Source organism: Neolamprologus brichardi, unplaced genomic scaffold (assembly GCF_056152115.1).
Source record: "Neolamprologus brichardi isolate AB-2024 unplaced genomic scaffold, ASM5615211v1 NODE_ptg000033l+_length_6344489_cov_1, whole genome shotgun sequence".
NCBI lineage: Eukaryota > Metazoa > Chordata > Actinopteri > Cichliformes > Cichlidae > Neolamprologus > Neolamprologus brichardi.
In genome coordinates, this window is record NW_028270137.1 from 342,640 (window position 1) to 357,735 (window position 15,096).

Sequence of the window (15,096 nt, forward strand, 5' to 3'; positions counted from 1 at the left end):
TTTCTCCTTTTTTATGTTGTTCTTTCAGTTTTTCTCCTGAGATGAGGTATGAAGTGTCTGTGGTGCAGCTGATCTATTCTGTCTCGAGACAGTCCAGGCTGCACTCACCTGCAACAGGTGGAGACTCACCAGAACATTCAGACCTCACAAATTGTGTCTTTCTCAACTCTTCTATAAAGGGTTTCTCTCAGGAGGGGAAGGCAGTGAGGCCTGGAGGAGGTCCACCCCATCACGAGGGCTGGCTAGGCTTTCGCAGCCTGTGTGAGTGTATGTGTCTGCACGACCGTGTTTATTGTTTTATATATTTCAAAAAGACGCATGTCCTCACATCTGCAGTTTCTTTGGTGGATCTGGTCTCGTCTGTCTTGAGACAGTCCAGGTTGCATCCACCTGTAACAGGTGGAGACTCACCAGTACATTATGAACTCTGAATGTGTGTGCAGTGTGCGCAAAAGTTTCCATGTTTGGATTTCTTTGGGGGAGTTTTTCTCTGAATGTGTGCAGATGTATGTGCATTAATGTGTGCATGCGTGGAGATCTGAGGTTGGCTGCTAGGATGGACCTCTGTGCATAATCACAAGTGTGTGAAAGCATTTCCGTGTTTGGATTTCTTTGGGGCGGTCCATTAATGTAACGAGCGGTGAGGCGGCCCGCTCCCAGTTTTTCCTGCTTTCTTTCCCGCACCTGGAGGGCGTCGCAACCTCCTCATGAGGGCTGGCTAGTTTTTGGGAGTGTGTGTATGTGTCTGTACAACTGTGCTTATTGTTTTGTGTATTCCAAACTAACAGGATTATGACATCACATATATTTAGAATCTTACCACCAATTTGATCCTTTGATCCTTGAATCCATAAATAGGGGTGAGAAGCGATGACTTTTAGTCCATTAATCAGAGCATTTATGTTCGCAGAATTGAAACGTTCGCCAGAGAAGTATTTTGAAACATCTGGATCCTTTTCGGAGTAACTGTTTACAGATTCCAACATGTCTCAGAGAAAACAACCCTACAGATTTTTAAGGTAAGTTTTCTTACTGCTGGTCACGTGATGGTGTCAGACTGAGCGGAGGTCTTTCCTGATGTTGCGGGAATTGCCGTCTTGTGTGTGGCTGGGTGCAGTAAGGAGTGTATGTGATGTGTGTGTGAGCATGCGCGTGAAGGAAACGCGGGGAGCGGAAGAGAAAAAAAGAGAGAGAGTGTGTGTCCTGGGTAGAGAGGGCGACCGGGAGCAGCGTTCTAACGGGCTACAGCCTATGCAGTGTGTTTTTGAAGTGTGCAGTACTGTTATTAAAGCCTCATCTCTTCAGTACTCTCCGGTGTCCCGGCTGATTTCTGTCTGCCTCACTACTCCACAAAAGTGAAGGGAGTTAACCCCGAAGGAGGACAAACTTCGGCCCTGGAGGAAGCATCTCCCCTCGCGTCTCCCGACCACGGTCAGGGGACTGACGGCGAGGAATGGTTAACACTGGCGACCACGAAGGGACCCTCTCACGTTATTAAAGGAGTGGTGAGCACTGAGAAAAACCGACAGGCTAAAGTGGCTAACGATTAAGCCGAGTGACCGTAATTACAAGTGTATTGGCCCGTAGCTAAGCTAACTCGCGATGGCCTTGATCGCCATTCTCGTGAAAACTACGGACTTGAGACCAATTACTCCAACCCGTTCATATCGCTGACCAGTGTCTCCGAGGGTGCCGCGAGCATTAGGGAAGCTAACAGAGACAGAGCTGTGACTGAATACGAACATATGAACCCATTCCTGTGTGCTGAAAGTTGTGCTAACACACACACTAATGGAGAGGGTGTATTCGCGCCGCCCGATGGTCCTGCCCAGCCGCAGTTTTCCCGCATGAATCCCTTCCTTGATGCTGAATGCCGCAGCTACGGCCGTGAGAGAAACACAGGCAGCAGCACGAACTACTATCCAGCTCCTACTCCCCAAATGAAAATCCACTATCCAGACTCTAGAATCTAGAGAGAGAGTCCCCACCCTACGTCTGGGCCAATATGACAGCACCACACCGTGGAAGGAATTTCTGCACAGGTTTGAGAGCTGCGCTGAAGCCAACTATTGGTCAGAAAAAACAATGACAACTCAGCTTAAATTCTGCCTAGTTGGAGCAGCAGGGGCCATTATCCACAGAAATCCCCGCTCATCCAAATGGGATTACCGCCACTGCATATGGCCCTTCTTCTGACCATGCAGCTGCTGTTGCTGTAGAACTGAGGCAGCGAGTGCGTAAACCTGGTGAGGCCCTGCATGTTTTCAGAGATGACATTTATGGGAAAGTGGCTGTTGCATATGGTGATAGAGCAGAGATTGAACAAGACTCTATAGCTGTTGAAGTTTTCACCAATGGGCTGGGTGATGCAGAAATAGTACAGAAGTTGCTAGAGAGGCACCCAGCCACACTTGCCTGTGCATACGAAATAGCCCACCGACACGAAACCACTAAAAGGGCTGCATCTTATGTAACCAGTGCCATGCAGCAAGGAGTCCGTAACGCAGCTGAACGCCGGCCCCGAGCTGCCGTTGTCAGAGAAAAAGACAAAGATGAGACTGTTGCTGAGCATGCACCTGCAGCTAGCCCCTCACCGAATCATTTTGTCCCACACACACCCTCGACAACACGAACAATCACAGAAACTTTAAAAGGAGTGGGGTTCGCTGCCATAACTGTCAAGGTTGGGGCCATGTCCAAAAGCAGTGCCCTTCCCTTCACAAAACCACCAAGGCCTTAACATTGAACAGTAGCCCTTGGGACAGCCCAAAACCCACCGTGCTCCACCTTAAGTGCCAAAGCCAAGAAATGAGTATCCCCATGCGCCTCTACGAAGTGGAGGCATGTGCTGTTTTGGACAGTGGGGCCCGGAGGAGCGTGCTGCCGCTGCCCTACTACAACTCCATCCACCCAGACGTGAGGCCACCACTACAGCCCTCAGTTGTTGAGACCTTGCTTGGTGTGGGACCTGGGGACGTGCCGGTGCTAGGTGAAGCCCAGATATCTGTCAATATCAACAATCGACAGGTGGATGTTGATTTCCTGGTGGCAGATATAGCAGAAAATGAGGTGCTGCTTGGGCATCCCTTTCTCACTCAAGCTGAAGCACGTCTTGATTTCGGCAAACGCTGCATCATCCCGTTCGGTGGAGAGGTGCTCTACTACCAAACCGAAGCCAGTACAAAGTCACACGCAGTGAGAATAGCTAGAACTGTGGTGGTGGAACCGGGGCAAGAGTATATGGTGAAAGGCAATGTGCATCCTGGTGCAGCAGCTCAAGGTGACATGATGCTTAGTCCCACCAAAGGTTTTGTTGAGAAGCACAAAGTACTTATTGCCAGAGTCCTAGTCAACGTGCAGCCTTCTAAAGCTGTCCCACTTCGCCTTTTTAACCTCGGCAATAAAGCAGTAACAATTACGGAAGGATCCATTGCCGAGCTCCTCCAGCCAGCTGAGGCCGTGGAACCCTCCATGGTCTCTCCAGCTGCAGACTCACTGACCAGCCCTCCTGTGGTTCCACTGCACCTGCAGGAGCTCTATGCCCAGAGCTCCACAGACCTCAATGACTATGAACAGCTCCAACTGAAACGCTTGCTTAGCACTTAGGGAGGGCGATTGTGGCTCAAGAGTTCAAATTCAATTCAAATTCAAATTCAAATTTTTTATTTGTCACATACACAGTCATACACAGTACGATATGCAGTGAAATGCTTAGACAACTGCTCGTGACCTAAAGAAAAAAAGAAAAGGCTATGAATAAGAAAGGAAATAAATATGAAAATAAAAAAGGGTAAATTTAACCAGGAAGGAATAAAATAAAATAAAATATGAAAATTAAGTTAAGAATGAGATAACTGTACAACACAAATTAGAATGAAGGGTAAATTTAACTGGGAAAGAATAAGATAAAATATATAAATTAAAGTTGAAAATAAAATAACTGTACAACAAAATACACAGTATAGAAATATATAAGAATGTATGAAGAAATATAAATATATATATATATACACAATAACAGCAGCTGTACAAGTATTAACTGGAAATGAGGAATATAATGTCCAGTGTTGTGCAATCCACATTATATAGTGTCTTGTGCAGTGCAAATATGCTTAAAGTGGTTTAAGTGATGAAGTGAAAAAAATGTCCAGAATGTCCAGTGTGTGTAAGAACTATATGTGTGGGTCAGTACTGTGTGGTGGTGTGATTGAGAGACCGTATTGCCTGCGGGAAGAAGCTCCTCCTCAGTCTCTCTGTGTTGGTCTTCAGGGAGCGGAATCGCTTTCCTGACCTCAACAGAGAGAACAGTCCGTTGTTGGGATGTCTGAGGTCCTTCACGATCTTCCTGGCCTTGGTCCAGCACCGCCTGCTGTAGATTGAGTGCAGGTCAGGGAGCTCTGAGCGGATTGTGCATTCAGCTGAACGCACAACCCTCTGTAGAGCTCGTCTGTCCTGCATGGTGCTGTTCCCGAACCAGGTTAAGATGTTTCCCGTCAGGATGCTCTCTATGGTGCAGGAGTAAAAGTTCCTGAGCACCTTGGGGGGCAGTCGGAAGTCTCTCAAGCGTCTGAGGTGGTAGAGACGCTGACAGGCCTTTTTCACCACGGTGTTGATGTGACAGGACCATGACAGGTCCTGCGTGATGTGAACTCCGAGGTATTTGAAGCTGTCCACTCTCTCCACTGGGCACTCGTTGATGACGGGGGTCTGGTAGTTCCTCTCCTGCTTAGTGCTGAAGTCCACTATCAACTCCTTTGTCTTACTGACGTTTAGAAGGAGGTTGTTCCTCTGGCACCAGTTCTCCAGATTCCTAATCTCCTTCAGGTAGGGCGTCTCGTTGTTGTCAGAGATCAGGCCCACCACGACGGTGTCGTCAGCAAACTTGATGATGGTGGAGCTGGTAGTGGCCACACAGTCATATGTGTACAAAGAGTACAGCAGGGGGCTCAGAACACACCCCTGGGGGGCTCCAGTGCTGAGAGTGGTGGAGGCTGAGACATGTCCGCCCATCCTTACTGCCTGTGGTCTGCCAGTTAGGAAGTTGGAGATCCACTGACACATAGATGAGCTGAGTCCCAGATGCTCCAGCTTGGTGGTGAGTGTGAAGGGAATTATGGTATTAAATGCAGAGCTGTAGTCTATGAAGAGCATTTTAACATAATTCCCCCTTCTAGTGTCCAAGTGAGTAAGTGATGTGTGGAGGAGATGAGAGATGGCATCGTCTGTGGAACGATTTGGACGGTAAGCGAACTGTAGTGGGTCCAATGTGTCTGGTAGTGAAGAAATGATGAAGTCTCTAACCAGGCGTTCAAACCACTTCATCACTACTGAGGTGAGGGCTACAGGGCGATAGTCATTGAGAGAAGCAGGGTGGGGTTTCTTTGGGACAGGAACAATGATGGACTCTTTGAAGCATGTGGGGATCACCGACTGAGATAAAGAGATGTTGAATATCTCAGTGAACACAGGAGCTAGCTGGTATGCGCAGTCTCTGAGGATACGACCTGGGATGCCGTCTGGTCCTGCTGCTTTCCTGGTGTTCACTCTCTTGAAGGCTCTCCTTACTTCATGCTCGGAGATGACGAGCACGTTTCCGGTGCTGGCAGTATCTTCCTGTCTGCAGCCGTTAGCGCCGCTAGCACTAGCATCGTTGGAGTCCTTAGCTGCAGCCTCAAAGGGAGCATAGAAAGTGTTCAGCTCATCTGCCAGAGTCACAGCCGCGTTCGTCATAGTTGGGAGTTGGGAGTTGAGTTGGGAGTTCGCCTTGTAATCGGAAGGTTGCCGGTTTGAGCCCCGGCTTGGACAGTCTCGGTCGTTGTGTCCTTGGGCAAGACACTTCACCTGTTGCCTACTGGTGGTGGTCAGAGGGCCCAGTGGCGCCAGTGTCCGGCAGCCTCGCCTCTGTCAGTGCACCCCAGGGTGGCTGTGGCTACAATGTAGCTTGCCATCACCAGTGTGTGAATGTGTGTGTGAATGGGTGGATGACTGGTTGTGTAAAGCGCTTTGGGGTCCTTAGGGACTAGTAAAGCGCTATACAAATACAGGCCATTTACCATTTCACTTATGGACATGTGTTTTCTACAGGGCCTGCTGACCTGGGCCGAACCAGCCTTGTGCAGCATGACATCATAACCTGTCCTGGTGCCCGAGTCAAACAACATCCACGAAGAATGGCAGGGGAAAAGCAGCAAGATGCCGATCAGCAGATCTACGACAGCCTACAGAGCGGTCTCGCCCAACGCAGCTGCAGCAGCTGGGCCTCACCCATCGTTATGGTGCGGAAGAAAGATGGGACATACCGTCTCTGCATTGACTACTCAACGACCAGGGCTCTCAACGACCACACCATAACAGACGCCTACCCACTGCCCCGCATCCAGGACACGCTGGACACACTCTCAACTGCCAGATGGTTCAGCACATTAGACCTCGCATCAGGCTACTGGCAGGTTGAGCTGACGCCTAGAGCACGCAGGGCCGCTGCTTTCTGCACTAGGACAGGCCTCTTTGAGTGGAACGTCATGCCATTTGGACTATGCAATGCCCCGGCTGATGGACCGCGTCCTGGCTGGCATGCAGTGGGAGACCTGCCTGGTCTACTTGGACGACATCATCGTGCTGGCTAAGGACGTGTCGGGGATGCTGCAACGGCCGCGAAGTTGCTTATCTTGGCCATGTGGTATCCGAGTATGGTGTGGCTACCGACCCCAGCAAAGTTCAAAAAGTTCAGATGTGGCTCACACCTACGTCCATCCAGGAGGTCAGACGCTTCATCGGCCTGGCCTCATATTATCACCGGTTCGTGAAAGATTTTGCCTCTATAGCCGAAACCCTGCACAACCTGACCAAGAAGAACGCACATTTTCAGTGGTATGCTGAGCACCAAGCAGCTTTCGACAAGCTGAAGTGTCGACTCACCTCTGCCCCTGTTCTTGGCTATCCACTTGACCATGGAGAAATGACACTAGACACTGATGCCAGCGACACTGGCATCGGCGCGGTGCTGTCTCAGATGCAACAGGGCGTGGAACATGTGCTGGCATATGGCAGTCGTAAGCTATCAAGAACTGAACAAAACGACTGCACCACACGACGTGAACTACTAGCCGTCGTGGATTTCACGTCCCATTTTCGCCAGTAGCTCCTTGGACGGCCTTTAAAAGTGCACACAGACCACAGCAGCCTGCGCTGGCTTACAAAAATGAAAGAGCCAGAGGGACAGTTAGCTCGATGGCTCGAGAAGCTTGCTGAGTTTCAACTTTCATCCACCGTCCAGGTCCACTACCCCAGAAACAAAGACTTTAGATCAAACTGCTCTTACTATTTCAGACATTTTATGTCAAAACACTCCTACTAACACAGACATCTCAGAACAGATAATTCACACTAGAACAGACATATCACATCAGAACATTTCCACTAATACACACACTGTAAAGCTGTCTGAGAAAGTATATGTGGCTAAAACCCTTGATACTGCTTCTCTGTTTCACGGCTGGACCATGGGGGAGCTGAGCCAAGCCCAGGACGCTGATGCAGACAATGCACCCATACGCGCCTGGATGGAGGCCAGCAGTGAGCGCCCCCCATGGACTATTGTCTCACCATGCAGGCCAGCCACTAAGACATACTGGGCTCAATGGAAACGGCTCTACTTCAGAGATGGAGTTCTGGTCCGTCGCTTCTACTGCCTTGACCAGACCCAGTTCTATCCCCAAATCGTACAGCCACGCAAGCTACAACCAGAAGTGATGGGCCAGATGGACGAAGGGCCAGTGGGTGGACATTTTGGTGTCGAGAGGACTGTGGCCAGACTACGAACCCGATTCTATTGGTATCACATGAGGGAAGACGTCGCTCTTTGGTGCCGTACTTGTACCAGCATCCAGGGCCCGACCCCAGAAGACACCACAAGCTCCGATGGGAACTGTCCGGGTAGGAGCCCCAATGGAGCGCGTTGCGCTGGACATTATGGGACCACTGAATGAGACGGAGCGCAGAAACCGATATGTGCTTGTGAAAGAAGACTACTTTACAAAGTGGACTTAAGCCTTTCCTATCCCAGATGAACGGGCTGCAACCATTGCCAAGGTCGTTGCATCTGAGTGGGTGTGCTGCTACAGGATACCTCAAGCACTGCACAGTGACCAGGGATGCAATTTTGAATCTGATGTGTTCCAGGGGGTGTGCAGTTTGTTTGGCATAGACAAGACTCATACAACGCCATTCCGACCCGAGTCAGATGGCCAGGTTGAACGTTTCAATGCCACTCTCCAGAAGATCCTGGCCTCCACAGCAGAGCGTTGCCATTGGGACTGGGACCTGATGATCCCGTACCCTGTTATGGCCTACAGGGCGACCAAACACAGTGCTACAGGTTTCACCCTAAACTTCATGATGTTTGGCCGAGAACTGAGTGAGCCAGTGGACCTTGTCGCAGGTCTACCTCCTGATCCAGACAACCAACCCTCAGCTCCAGAGTATGTGCAGCAAATGCGTGAGCGGATGGATCTGGCCCACTTCATCGTCTGGGAAGCCCTGTGTGAGTCAGTCATGTGCGCAAAAAGGCAATATGACAAGAACTGTTGCCACACACAGTATAAGACTGGAGATCCTGTGTGGAATCTCATCAAAGGAACATGTCACATCAAGAACAAGGTCAGAAAGTTCCTCCCATCGTATGAAGGACCATTCTTTGTCCTGGTGCAATTGGATGACCTAGTTTATCGGATCCAGAAGAACCCAAGGTCTAAAGTGAAAGTTGTCCACCATGACCAGCTAAAGCATTATCGCTGCTGCGAGCCCCTGGACAATACCTGGGTCCTTGATCAAGCTCATCAGTGGTCCCCTACAGAGGTCCCACCACCAGCTTTAGAGGATGACCCAGCAGACCGTGATCTGGGTCTGCACAGTCTGTTCTCTACTGCAACTGGCAATGGCCCCAGCTCCTCTCAGCCATCTGTCTCAGTTGCAGCTGATCCCGCTCCAGTTGTGGTTATCCCATCGTCCCCTTCCCATGTAGACCATGAGAATGGTGGGGGTGTGGTGGGTGAGCCAGACCACCTGGGCCAGCAGTTTCAGCGACCAACTCGTCGGCGCAGTGCTCCAGACCGGTATGGAGTGTGGATCACTTAGCTTGGTTTACCTACCATGGACAGTTCCAAGTAGGACTGAAGATTCAGTTCAAGTTTAAATCGTTTCAGCCTCCTACACTGTTAGCTACAATGGTTTAAGAGAGCTATATTTTTCATTGTTCCAGTGTTTACATTTGAAAAAAAAAAGGGGTAGTAAAGTATCTGAAGGACCTACGGGGTTATCTACATGCACTTATCCATTTGTATTTGTGCCTTCCTAGATGCTAGGATAAGTTAGTTATTCCCGGTCGCCATGTAATAGTTACAATTGTGTAATTTCTTTTCTACTTAACAGCACTTGAAATGCTTTATTTTGCACATGTATGTACACCTTACTTGAGTCAACGTCTTTGTCACTGAAGTGCACTAGTTGATACTGTACCTCACCTTATATGCGGTAATGGCTAACACTTTTATCTCCTGTGGGCTCCAAGTGGTAAAGGGGATTGTGTACCAGTTTTATGCATTACAATGCTGGAGTGGAATTATTGTTTAATTGCCATCCAGAGTGGGGGTAGTGTTGCGGGAATTGCCGTCTTGTGTGTGGCTGGGTGCAGTAAGGAGTGTATGTGATGTGTGTGTGAGCATGCGCGTGAAGGAAACGCGGGGAGCGGAAGAGGAAAAAAAGAGAGAGAGAGTGTGTCCTGGGTAGAGAGGGCGACCGGGAGCAGCGTTCTAACGGGCTACAGCCTATGCAGTGTGTTTTCGAAGTGTGCAGTACTGTTATTAAAGCCTCATCTCTTCAGTACTCTCCGGTGTCACGGCTGATTTCTGTCTGCCTCACTACTCCACAAAAGTGAAGGGAGTTAACCCCGAAGGAGGACAAACTTTGGCCCTGGAGGAAGCATCTCCCCTCGCGTCTCCCGACCACGGTCAGGGAGACGCTCCCGCCGCCACTGAGCATATCTTGCTTTATTATCGATACATTCTGCACAACCTTGAGGGATAAAAACTTTAAACAAGAGTCTGTTAAAATGCCTCCTACAAGAGCTGCAAAATCTGCATCCAACAAATCTCCTGAAGAGTCACAAGCGAAAGAGGGTATGTCGACGACCACAGCTACCACGCCAAGTACACCTGTGGACGCCAACGCGCTCGCTGCGCGTTGGCGTCCACAGGTGTCCACAGTATCAAAGACAGTCGTGGACAAAATATCTACTATGATGGAGAATAAATTCTATGAGCTCTCATTATCACTAAAAAATATATCAGCACAACTGGAATTAAATTCTCAACGGATCTCTGACACGGAGAATCGCATTTCAACTGCAGAAGACTCCCTGTCAGGTTTGGAAACTAGACTGGCTGATATGGAGACTAAAGTGAATATTCTTACGGAAAAATGTCTAGACTTGGAGGGCCGGAGCCGAAGAGACAACATTGTAATTCTGAACTTAAAGGAAGGCACTGAAGGTCGTGAACCGGTGAAATTCCTCGAAGGCTGGCTACCGACTTTGCTGAGTATTCAAACTAAACAGGGGAAAATCAAAATCGACAGAGCCCATCGGTCCATTGGATTATCGAGACCTAATCACCCTCGTGCAATGATTATTAAGGATTAGGATCCTCACTGCAGCTAAAGATAATGGCCCCCTGACTTATGATGGACAGATCATTCATATTCGACAAGATTTGGCAACAGGAGTAAAAGAGATGCGACGTGCGTTTAACGGAGTGTGCCAAAAACTTGTCCAGAAAAATATGCGCTTTTATATGCGCTATCCTGCTACACTAAACTTTTCCGACGGAGGGAAAAATTACTCCTTCCGTAAATCTGAAGATGCTCTTGCCCTTTTGGACAATTTGAGTTAAATTGAAGTACACCGACAGCAATTGATTGAATATGTTATAACAAAAAAAAAAAGCTGAGCTGATATGACTGATCTTAAAATAATTTCTTTAAGGGCTGAATAATGTTGTTAAATGACAAAAAACTCTTTCATTTTTGAAGAAGGAAAAAACACAAATTGCCTTAGTTTCAGAAAGTCATTTAAATGATTTGGAACACTCAAAACTAAAAAGAAGTTGGGTTGGCCAAGCTTTTTACTCATCCTATAATACAAAAAGTAGAGGAGTAGCCATCCTTATCATCGTAATTTGCCTCTAACCATAAAAAGTCATAAAAGATAAGGATAAGGACGCTACATTCTTATATCTGGTTTTTTATTTAGAGAATCTATTTTTATAGGATGTGTTTATGGTCCAAATTCAGAAGATGTCTCTTTTTTTCCCAATCTCTTAACCCATGTTTCAGCCATAGCTTCCCCATATTTGGTTTTGGGAGGTGATTTTAATTGTGTTCCTGATCCTAGGGTTGATAAATCTCCACCAGGGGGTGAATTGTCCCCAAAAAGCATTAGTTTGAAAGAGTTTTGTTCTGATCTAGAAATTTTTGATTCCTGGCGAGTAGCTCACCCCACAGATAGGGATTTCACTTTTTTTCTTGCCTCCATCAGAGTTTCTCAAGAATAGATTTGCTCCTGTCATCCAGGACGGTCTTGGATAGGATGGAAGAGTGCTCAATAAGGTCTTGTGTCATGGTCCTGGGTCCTTTTGACCCAGCGTTTTGTGTTTTCTATTAGTGTGATTATTGGTTCTGTTCTTCCTCTGTTTAGTGTTTACTCTGTTCTGCCCGTGTGTTCCTGTATCTAGTCCGCGTTTCTTAGTTTGTGTCCTTTCATGTGTTTTCTTAGCTCTGCCCAGTTTAGGTTTTCCAGTTTCATGTTCACCCACCATTGCTGTTTGTACCCACTCCTGTAAATAAACACTCACCTGCACCAGAGCTGCCGGCTTTTGGGTCCTTTCTACAAACCCCACACGTCTGCCACAACCGGACGTGACATCTTGTCCATTATTTGATCATTCAGTAGTAAGCATAAATATTCACCCACCTTATTTTGAGCCACATTCCCGCCGATGGAGGATGAATCCTTATTTATTGAGTATATGACTAAAGAGTGGAATGTTTTTATGACCACTAATAAAACGGAAGATGTAAGCCCATCTTTATTGTGGGAAACTGCTAAAGCCTATCTTAGGGGTAGTATTATCTCATACAGCACAGCGCAGAAAGAGGCTTCAGTGAAAGAACAACTCGATTTAGAGCACATAATACAAAAACTAGAAGTGCAGTTTAAAATCTCCAGGTCCAAAACTATACTTAAGAAGTTAGAAGCAGCCCGCTCAGCTTTAAATCAATTACTGACTAAAAGAGCAAAGGCAGCAATTTTAAGATAAGATAAGATAAAACTTTATTAATCCCTCGGGTGGGTTCCTCTGGGAAATTCGGTTTCCAAAAAATCACAGACAGAAGTTACAGAGTTACAGAATATTATATATACATATATATATATATTTATTTATATATATTATATATATTATATATATTTTTTTGTTTATTCAGTCGGCATTGACAATAAAACTGCACATTAAGAACCCAGTAATTGTGTCCTGTGTGGCTAACCGTTTCCCAGGCTACAGTATGATGTCATATAGTGTAACAGTTGCTATTGTAATGCAGTGTATCACCACATGGCGGCGCCTCCTGTCTCATGACTGGTGTGTCACCCCCTTTTTGTTCTTCTTCGCACTCCTCCTGTAATGGATGCTCCCGTGTGTACGCGGACTAGTGTGCTCTTTAGTAATGTGTGGTAGAGGTAGCACTTTTATTTTTGATACTGTAAATAAATGAGTACTTTTTGGAAAGTCAGAAGCTGTTGCTCATTCGCTATCCACCTGCACACCTCCGCGGCTGGCTTCATCTCCACCGCATGTTACAACTGGCGCCCGAACTTTTTTCCCTTGGACTTCAGACGATTTTTGTATCCCGCCGAGGATTCTTCTCTTCTAGCACGTGAACTGTCTCGGAAATCCCCCCATTTTTGCGGATGCTCGGACGTTTTCCCCAGCCATGGCCGCAGCCTCAGCTCAGGTGGGACCCGACTAATTTCTGGATACCGCGGTGTGCCGCTGCTCCGCTTGGGAGAAAGAAAAAGAGAGAAGCTGACTCCGCGACGCGAATGGACTCTGTGGATCTGTTATTTGGACGTGCTGTTGGTCTCGTCTTCTAAGGATTAATTCTTCTGTGGAGAGCCTGGACATAAACATTTCTGCTGGCTTTTCATTCCCTTTTCCCTCTGCTGAGACTAGACTGACTGTAGCACATGTAAGTGATAACTTGGCCGACTACAACCGTTGGTGCTGGTCTTCGGCTCAGTATAACGAAACGATTTAAAACTAATCTTGCATTGAGCTCTAGTGTTGCAGACATGCTATTGTAATAACATGGTTCTGATCACTACAGGCTAATTTCAGTTGTTGGGCGAAATTTTATTTGTGGTTTTTCTAAATTTAATCTTGAATGGCATTTTTGCAGTTTTGTCTTTCTAGTCTGACCTAGCTGACTCTTTTACTGCTATATCAATAACTGCGCTGTGCCCTGGAACGGCTTAATTTTTTTTGAAATCGCAATGGCACACTACCCAGATGACTCTGACTCAGACATGGAACTTACCACGTTACCTATGTGCCAGATAGTTGAAAATGTGACTCCTAGCCTTAGCCAACAAGTGGTGGAGTTAAGAACTGAGGTGAATAAGCTTAGTGATTGTTTACGTGACTCACTGAACATACAGCAGAGTTTACTAAAGCAGTGGGATCAACTCACAACGGGGAACTCTCCCCCTCCTGCAGTCCCACAGTCTCCTGTTTTCCCAATGGCCACATCGACACCTCATGTTCCTGCAAGGGACAAAACTGAACCCACCAACAGTACCAATCCGTTCCTGCCCAGCAACCCATTTCAACCTACAAATCCTTTCCTCCCATCTCACTCACTCGAGCTCAGCAGCACTTCCAGAGTGATTGCGGCAGCTTTACATCACGCCAAACTGGAGCCTCCTGTGTATGCTGGGGACGGCAAAGTGCAACCTGAGGACTGGTTAAATGCAGTTGGCACATACAAAGCCTCATTGAACCTAACCGATGGGCAATTGCTAAACGAACTTCCACACTTTCTTGCAAAAGAGCCCGGGAAATGGTTCAAGGCATTGAGCTCCCACATCACATCATGGGCTCAATTCTGTCAACTGTTTAAGACAGTTTTTCTGCCCTCCGACAATCAAGAACGCATCCTGAGAGGAATTTTGGATCGTGTTCAGGCTCAGGACGAACCGCTCCCAACCTTTGTTGCTCACATGTTGAGTGAGTTTGACAAACTGAAGAGTCCTCCACCTGAAAAAGACAGAATCGACCTGATTAGTAAACATGCTCTTGAAAAATACAGAGTTGCCCTGTATGGCGCTAATGTCACTTCTGTAATGGACCTGCTGCTACGTGCTCATGAGCTTCACTCAGTGCTTGGACCACAAAGACCACTGCCTGCTTTATGTGGCAAAGACAACTATAAGCCTGAACCTTACTGCTTCAAATGCTCTCAGCCAGGGTTCACTACACGCACCTGCCCAAACTGTAACACCCAACCTCATTTGCCACAACGAGCCTCAAACACTGCTAGGCATGGCCCAGTCCAGCCATTGCCGGCACCTGGCCCCTCTGACCCTGGCCATGAAAAGGTGGAATTAAGCAGCACCACATCCCAGCCACAATACAGGCAGTTGGGAAACTACAGGGGGGGAGGACATTTCACAGAGGCCAACCTTCCCCCAGTTACTAACGGAGCCTCACACGCCCGATTCACTACAGGGTGGACACAGTCTTGGACACTTGGAAGACAATTTTTCACAAGTCCACTGGAATACCCCGCTAAGAACGAAAGTGAACTTCAATGCTTCATCTGTGGATGCTACCCTCGACACGGGTGCTTCCCTCTCGGCTGTACGAACAGATCTCATTCGAGTAAATAACTCTTACTCTAGAAACACAAGTAAGTGGAATGGTCCTGCAGTTAACCTCGCCAATAATGCTCCCTGTATCCCTGAGGGTGTTATTTGGCTCAATATTG

At 47.6% G+C, this 15,096-nt stretch overlaps 1 pseudogene; it reads left to right on the plus strand.

Annotated features, from left to right (window-relative positions):
• Positions 1 to 13,603: 13,603 nt before the first annotated feature.
• On the plus strand, positions 13,604 to 14,808 carry LOC148094590 (uncharacterized; annotated as a pseudogene).
• The last annotated feature ends 288 nt before the right edge of the window (positions 14,809 to 15,096 follow it).